The sequence below is a fragment of the Arachis stenosperma genome, chromosome 5 (assembly GCF_014773155.1).
Source record: "Arachis stenosperma cultivar V10309 chromosome 5, arast.V10309.gnm1.PFL2, whole genome shotgun sequence".
Lineage (NCBI taxonomy): Eukaryota > Viridiplantae > Streptophyta > Magnoliopsida > Fabales > Fabaceae > Arachis > Arachis stenosperma.
This window is the reverse complement of record NC_080381.1, coordinates 54,006,489-54,013,396: the sequence shown is the minus strand read 5'-3', so window position 1 is coordinate 54,013,396 and position 6,908 is coordinate 54,006,489. Positions and strand designations below refer to the sequence as shown.

Genomic DNA, 6,908 nt, shown 5'->3' with positions numbered 1-6,908 from the left:
AAAAAGAAAGGGATTATCACAAACAGGAATTCCACCAAAACAGGCAAAATACTAAAAGGATGAAGCTCGGAGAGGTCGGGAACTACCTAACTCGGAACGGAGAAGGCTTGGATCTCCCAACATTTTCTTCGTGTCCAAGTGAGGTGCCCGACCCCATAAACTGCTCAACACACCCACAAAAGCCTGCTCCACCTCATCTAGACTCTCAAAGGTATACTTAACCGACACTACATTCTCTTGCCAACAAAGAGGAAAAGAAGGCTCCCCACTCTCATCTAGAAAGAAAGGTCGGACGTCCCCAGCAGCCCGGACCTTGAAATAATAGTTCTTAAAATCATGAAAGGACTCATCGTACAAAGTACAAAACTTCTTTCCCTGGTTAGCCCTAAAAGAGACCCAAGACACCTTCCCTCCACCCGACCCCGGTTTCGTCAACACAAACAGATAGGAAAAAAGAGAAACAGAGGGGGAGACGCCAAAAAACTGACACAAAAGTTGGAACAGCTTTAAAAACGCCCAAGAATTAGGATGGAGTTGCATAGGGGCAAGATTACAAGACCACAGCACCTCGGATTCCAGGTCAGTAAAGGGAAGTCGGACACCCAGCTTAGAGAAAAAACAATCGTAAGCATAAAAGAAAAGCTTCTCGGAACTTTCTAAAGGCGGGAAGCACACTCTCTCCTCGGACTCCGGGGCTACTAGCTCATAATCCCGCTCAGACTCTCTATTCTCACAAATGCTACACTCCCTACGGAACCTAGCTAAATACTCAGAATCTACAATAGAAGGGACTCTTAGAGGACCAGGATCTACCCAGCCAAGACCACTTGGAATCTTGGTCGATGATGAGCGGATAATTTGTATACTTTTTGGCATTGTTTTTAGTATGTTTTTAGTATGATCTAGTTAGTTTTTAGTATATTTTTATTAGTTTTTAGTTAAAATTCACTTTTCTGGACTTTACTATGAGTTTGTGTGTTTTTCTGTGATTTCAGGTATTTTCTGGCTGAAATTGAGGGACCTGAGCAAAAATCTGATCCAGAGACTCAAAAGGACTGCAGATGCTGTTGGATTCTGACCTCCCTGCACTCAAAGTGGATTTTCTAGAGCTACAGAAGCTCAATTGGCGCGCTCTCAACGGCGTTGGAAAGTAGACATCCTGGGCTTTCCAGCAATATATAATAGTCCATACTTTGCCCAAGATTTGATGGCCCAAACCGGCATTCAAAGTCACCTCAAGAAATTCCAGCGTTAAACGCCGGAACTGGCACCCAAATGGGAGTTAAACGCCCAAACTGGCACCAAAGCTGGCGTTTAACTCCAAGAAGAGTCTCTACACGAAATTGCTTCATTGCTCAGCCCAAGCACACACCAAGTGGGCCCGGAAGAGGATTTTTATGTCATTTACTCATTTCTGTACACCCTAGGCTACTAGTTTCTTATAAGTAGGACCTTTTACTATTGTATAGGAAATCTTTTGATCACTTTGAGATCTCTAGATCATCTTTGGACATTTTAGTTCTTAGATCATTGGGAGGCTGGCCATTCGGCCATGCCTAGACCTTATGCTTATGTATTTTCAACGGTGGAGTTTCTACACACCATAGATTAAGGTGTGGAGCTCTGCTGTACCTCGAGTATTAATGCAATTACTATTGTTCTTTCATTCAAATTCCGCTTGTTCTTTATCCAAGATATCACTTGATCTTCAACATGATGAAGGTGATGATTGATGCCCATCACCATTCTCACCCATGAACAAGGTGACTGACAACCATTCTTGTTCTACAAGCATCTGAGGCTTAGTGAATATCTCTTGGATTCCTGATTGCACGATGCATGGTTGATCGCCTGACAACCGAGTGCTCGCCTGACAAACGAGCCAACCATTCCGTGAGATCAGAGTCTTCGTGGTATAGGCAAGAACTGATGGCAGCATTCAAGAGAATCCGGAAGGTCTAACCTTGTCTGTGGTATTCTGAGTAGGATTCAATGATTGAATGACTGTGACGTGCTTCAAACCCGTAACCTACTGGGCGTTAGTGACAGACGCAAAAGAGTTATTCTATTCCGGTAGGGGAGGGAACCGAACCGGTGATTGGCCGTACTGTGACAGAGTATTGAGCATTAGCTTTCACTGCGAGGATGGGAGGTAGCTGCTGACAACAGTGAGACCCTATACGAGCTTGCCATGGAAAGGAGTAAGAAGGGTTGGATGAAGACAGTAGGAAAGCAGAGAGACGGAAGGGAAGGCATCTTCATGCGCTTATCTGAAGTTCCTACCAATGAATTACATAAGTATCACTATCCTTATTTTATGTTATTTTCGTTCATCACCATATATATCTGAGTTTGCCTGACTAAGATTTACAAGATGACCATAGCTTGCTTCAATACTAACAATCTCCGTGGGATCGACCCTTACTCACGTAAGGTTTATTACTTGGACGACCCAGTGCACTTGCTGGTTAGTTGTGCGAAGTTGTGTAATGCCATGGTATTGAGCGCACCAAGTTTTTGGAGCCATTACCAGGGATTATGAGAGTTGTGAAAAAGTATAGTTCACAATTTCGCGCACCAAGTTTTTGGCGCCGTTGCCGGGGATTGTTCAAGTTTTGAGCAAGCTCTTTGTCCGGTAACATCAGTGCCAAAATCCGGCAACAGCACCAAGTTTTTGGCGCCGTTGCCGGGGATTGTTCAAGTTTTGAGCAAGCTTTTGGTAACAATGCCTGGGATTGTTCTAGTTTGGACAACTGACGGTTCATCTTGTTGCTTAGATTAGGTATTTTTTTTTTCAAAATTCTTGAAGGTGAATTCTAGAGTTTCATGATGATTTGTTGAAATCTGGCTGGCTGAGAAGCCATGTCTAATCTGATTGGACCGAGGTTTCAACTTATCACCACAAGAGCTTGTTGATTTCGTATCAATCTTGCTTTTGGAGCAGTGATTTGCTAAGGTTTGGCTGACCTTTGGTCATGTCTAGTGTTTTGGACCGAAGCTTTCTTTGAAAGCTTGGCTGGCTGTGAAAGCCATGTCTAATTCCTGGACCTAAGTCTTAGACTAGCATTGCACTGATTCCTGGAATTCTCATTAAGAATTTTGATACCTTTTTCCACTTGATTTTCGAAAAAAAAAAAAACACAAAACAAAAAAAATTATTTGCTGTTTCTTGCTTAAGTCTAGTGTCTCATCTTAAGTTTGGTGTCAACTGCATGCATTCATTCATGTGTCTTAAGGATCCTCAAGTAATTCTTGATGATTTTTGTGTTCTAATCTTTGAATTCTATTGACTTGAAGTATTTTGTGTGTCTCATATGCATTTTCAGTTCATTAGTGTCAGTAGTACACAAACTGCTAAGTTTGGTGTCTTGCATGCATTGTTTGATTCTTGTTGCATTTTGATTATTAAAAATCCAAAAATATTTTTAATTTGTGTCTTTTCAAGTCAATAATACAAAGAATTGAGGATTCAGAACATACTGCAGAGGAATTATACAGAAAAAGCTGAGCATTCAAAAATGCCCAGTGAAGAAGGCAGACTGGCGTTTAAACGCCAGCCAGGGCACCTGGTTGGGCGTTTAACGCCCAAAAAGGGTGCATTTTGGGCGTTAAACGCCAGAATGTATACCATTCTGGGCGTTTAACGCCAGGATGGTGCTAGGGGGAAGATTTTGTTTTCAAAATCAATTTTTTTTTAAGTTTTCAAAGTTTTTCAAAATCAAATCTTTTTCAAATCATATCTTTTCAATCAAATGTTTTCAAAATCAATTTCTTTCCTTTTTCAAAGATACTTACTAACAATCAATGATTTGATTGAACATTTTTTGCCTTTTCTGTTGAGGAAGGTTTTATGTTTGAATCATATCTTTTCTTGTTAGGCAAGTCATTAATTTTTAAAATCATATCTTTTCAAATTATTTTCAAAACATATCTTTTAAAATGGTTTTCAAATCATATCTTCTCAATCACATCTTTTTAAGACAATAACCTTTCAATCATATTTTTTTTATCATATCTTTTTCAAATCAGTTTTCAATCAAATCTTTTTAATTTCTAATTTCAAAATCTTTTTCAAAAATCACTTGATTTCTTTTCCAACTTCAATTTTCGAAAATTATCAATCAAATTTTCAAAATGTTTTCAAAATCTTTTAAATGAATTTTCGAAAATTCTCTTCCCTCCTTCTCACATCCTTCTATTTATGGAGTACCACTCCTTCTAAATGCACAATTCGAACCTTATCTAATTAAAGTTCGAATTCTTCTTCTCCTTCTTCTTTCTATTTCTTTGTTCCTCTGACACTTCAAGGAATCTCTATACTGTGATATAGAGGATTCCACGTTTTCTTTTTCTCTCCTATTTTCATATGAGCAGGAGCAGAGACAAAGGCATTCTTGTTGAAGCTGATCCTGAACCTGAGAGGACCCTGGAGAGAAAGCTAAGAGAAGCCAAAGCACAACTCTCTTTAGAGGACCTGACCGAACTCTTCAAGGAAGAAGAACACATGGCAGCCGAAAATAACAACAATGTCAACAATGCAAGGAAGGTGCTGGGTGACTTCACTGCACCTACTCCTGATTTCTATGGGAGAAGCATCTCTATCCCTGCCATTGGAGCAAACAACTTTGAGCTTAAGCCTCAATTAGTTTCTCTAATGCAACAGAATTGCAAGTTCCATGGACTTCCAATGGAAGATCCTCATCAGTTTTTAGCTGAATTCTTGCAAATCTGTGACACAGTCAAGACTAATGGGGTTAACCCTGAGGTCTATAGACTGATGCTATTCCCTTTTGCTGTAAGAGACAGAGCTAGAATATGGTTGGATTCTCAACCCAAAGAAAGCCTGGACTCTTGGGAAAAGCTAGTCAATGCCTTCTTGGCAAAGTTCTTTCCACCACAAAGATGGAGTAAGCTTAGAGTGGAAGTCCAAACCTTCAGACAGAAGGATGGAGAATCCCTCTATGAAGCTTGGGAAAGATACAAACAATTAATCAGAAGATGTCCTTCAGACATGCTTTCTGAATGGAGCATCATAGGTATTTTCTATGATGGTCTCTCTGGACTATCTAAGATGTCCTTGGATAGCTCTGCTGGAGGATCTCTTCATCTGAAGAAGACGCCTGCAGAAGCTCAAGAATTGATTGAAATGGTTGCAAATAACCAATTCATGTACACTTCTGAAAGAAATCCTGTGAACAATGGGACTAGTCAGAAGAAAGGAGTTCTTGAGATTGACACTCTGAGTGCCATATTGGCTCAGAACAAGATATTGACTCAACAAGTCAATTTAATTTCTCAGAGTCTGTCTGGAATGCAAAATGCACATGGCAGTACTAAGGAAGCTTCATCTGAGGAAGAAGCTTATGATCCTAAGAACCCTTCCATGGAAGAGGTGAATTACCTAGGAGAACCCTATGGAAATACCTACAATTCTTCATGGAGAAATCACCCAAATCTCTCATGGAAGAATCAAGAGAGACCTCAACAAGGTTTCAATAACAATAATGGTGGAAGAAACAGGTTTAGCAATGGCAAGCCTTTTCCATCATCTTCTCAGCAACAGACAGAGAGTTCTAAGCAGAATACTTCTGACTTAGCAACAATGGTCTCTGATCTAATAAAGACCACTCAAAGTTTCATGAATGAAACAAGGTCCTCCATCAGAAATTTGGAAGGACAAGTGGGTCAGCTGAGCAAGAAAATTACTGAACTCCCTCCTAGTACTCTCCCAAGTAATACAGAAGAAAATCCAAAAGGAGAGTGCAAAGCCATAACCATGGCCGAATGTGGAGAGGAAAGAGAGGAGGAAGACGCCACTGAGGAAGACCTCAGTGGGCGTGTACCAATCTCCTCTGAGTTCCTCAATGAGGAACAATGGGAATCTGAGGCTCAAAATGAGACCATAGAGATTCTATTGGACTTACTTCTGCCATTCATGAGCTCTGATGAGTATTTTTCCTCTGAAGAGGACGAGTATGTCACTGAAGAGCAAGTTGCTAAATACCTTGGAGCAATCATGAAGCTAAATGACAAGTTATTTGGAAATGAGACTTGGGAGGATGAACCTCCCTTGCTCACCAAAGAACTGGATGACTTGTCTAGGCAGAAACTGCCTCAAAAGAGGCAAGATCCTGGGAAGTTTTCTATACCTTGTACCATAGGCACCATGACCTTCAAGAAGGCCTTGTGTGACTTAGGGTCAAGTGTAAACCTCATGCCCCTCTCTGTAATGGAGAAATTAGGGATCTTTGAGGTGCAAGCTACAAGAATCTCATTAGAGATGGCAGACAACTCAAGAAAACAAGCTCATGGACTTGTAGAGAATGTTTTGGTGAAGATTGAAAACCATTACATCCCTACTGATTTCATAGTCCTAGAGACTGGGAAGTGCATGGATGAATCCATCATCCTTGGCAGACCCTTCCTAGCCACAGCAAAGGCTGTGATTGATGTTGATAGAGGAGAGTTGATCATTCAAGTGAATGGAGAATCCTTAGTGTTTAAGGCCCAAGGATATCCCTCTATCATCATGGAGAGGAAGCATGAAGAGCTTCTCTCAAAACAGAGCCAAGCAGAGCCCCCACAGTCAAACTCTAAGTTTGGTGTTGGGAGGCCACAACCAAACTCTAAGCTTGGTGTTGAACCCCCACATTCAAACTCTAAGTTTGGTGTTGGGAGGTTCCAACACGGTTCTGAGCATTTCTGAGGCTCCATGAGAGTCCTCTGTCAAGCTAATGACCTTAAAGAAGCGCTTGTTGGGAGGCAACCCAATGTTTTATAGTTAACTATTTTCTTTTGTTATTTTATCTTTTTTGTAGGTTGATGATCATAAGAAGTCACAAAAATAATGAAAAAAGCAAAAACAGAATGAAAAACAGGAAGAAAAACAGCACACCCTGGAGGAAGAA

General features: G+C 40.7%; 1 non-coding gene across 1 annotated transcript; it reads right to left on the bottom strand.

Moving 5' to 3' along the window:
* Positions 1-4,909: 4,909 nt before the first annotated feature.
* Positions 4,910-5,017, bottom strand: LOC130984080 (small nucleolar RNA R71). Its single transcript, XR_009088038.1, has one exon. It is a non-coding gene; the product is annotated as a small nucleolar RNA R71 (small nucleolar RNA).
* Positions 5,018-6,908: the final 1,891 nt, after the last annotated feature.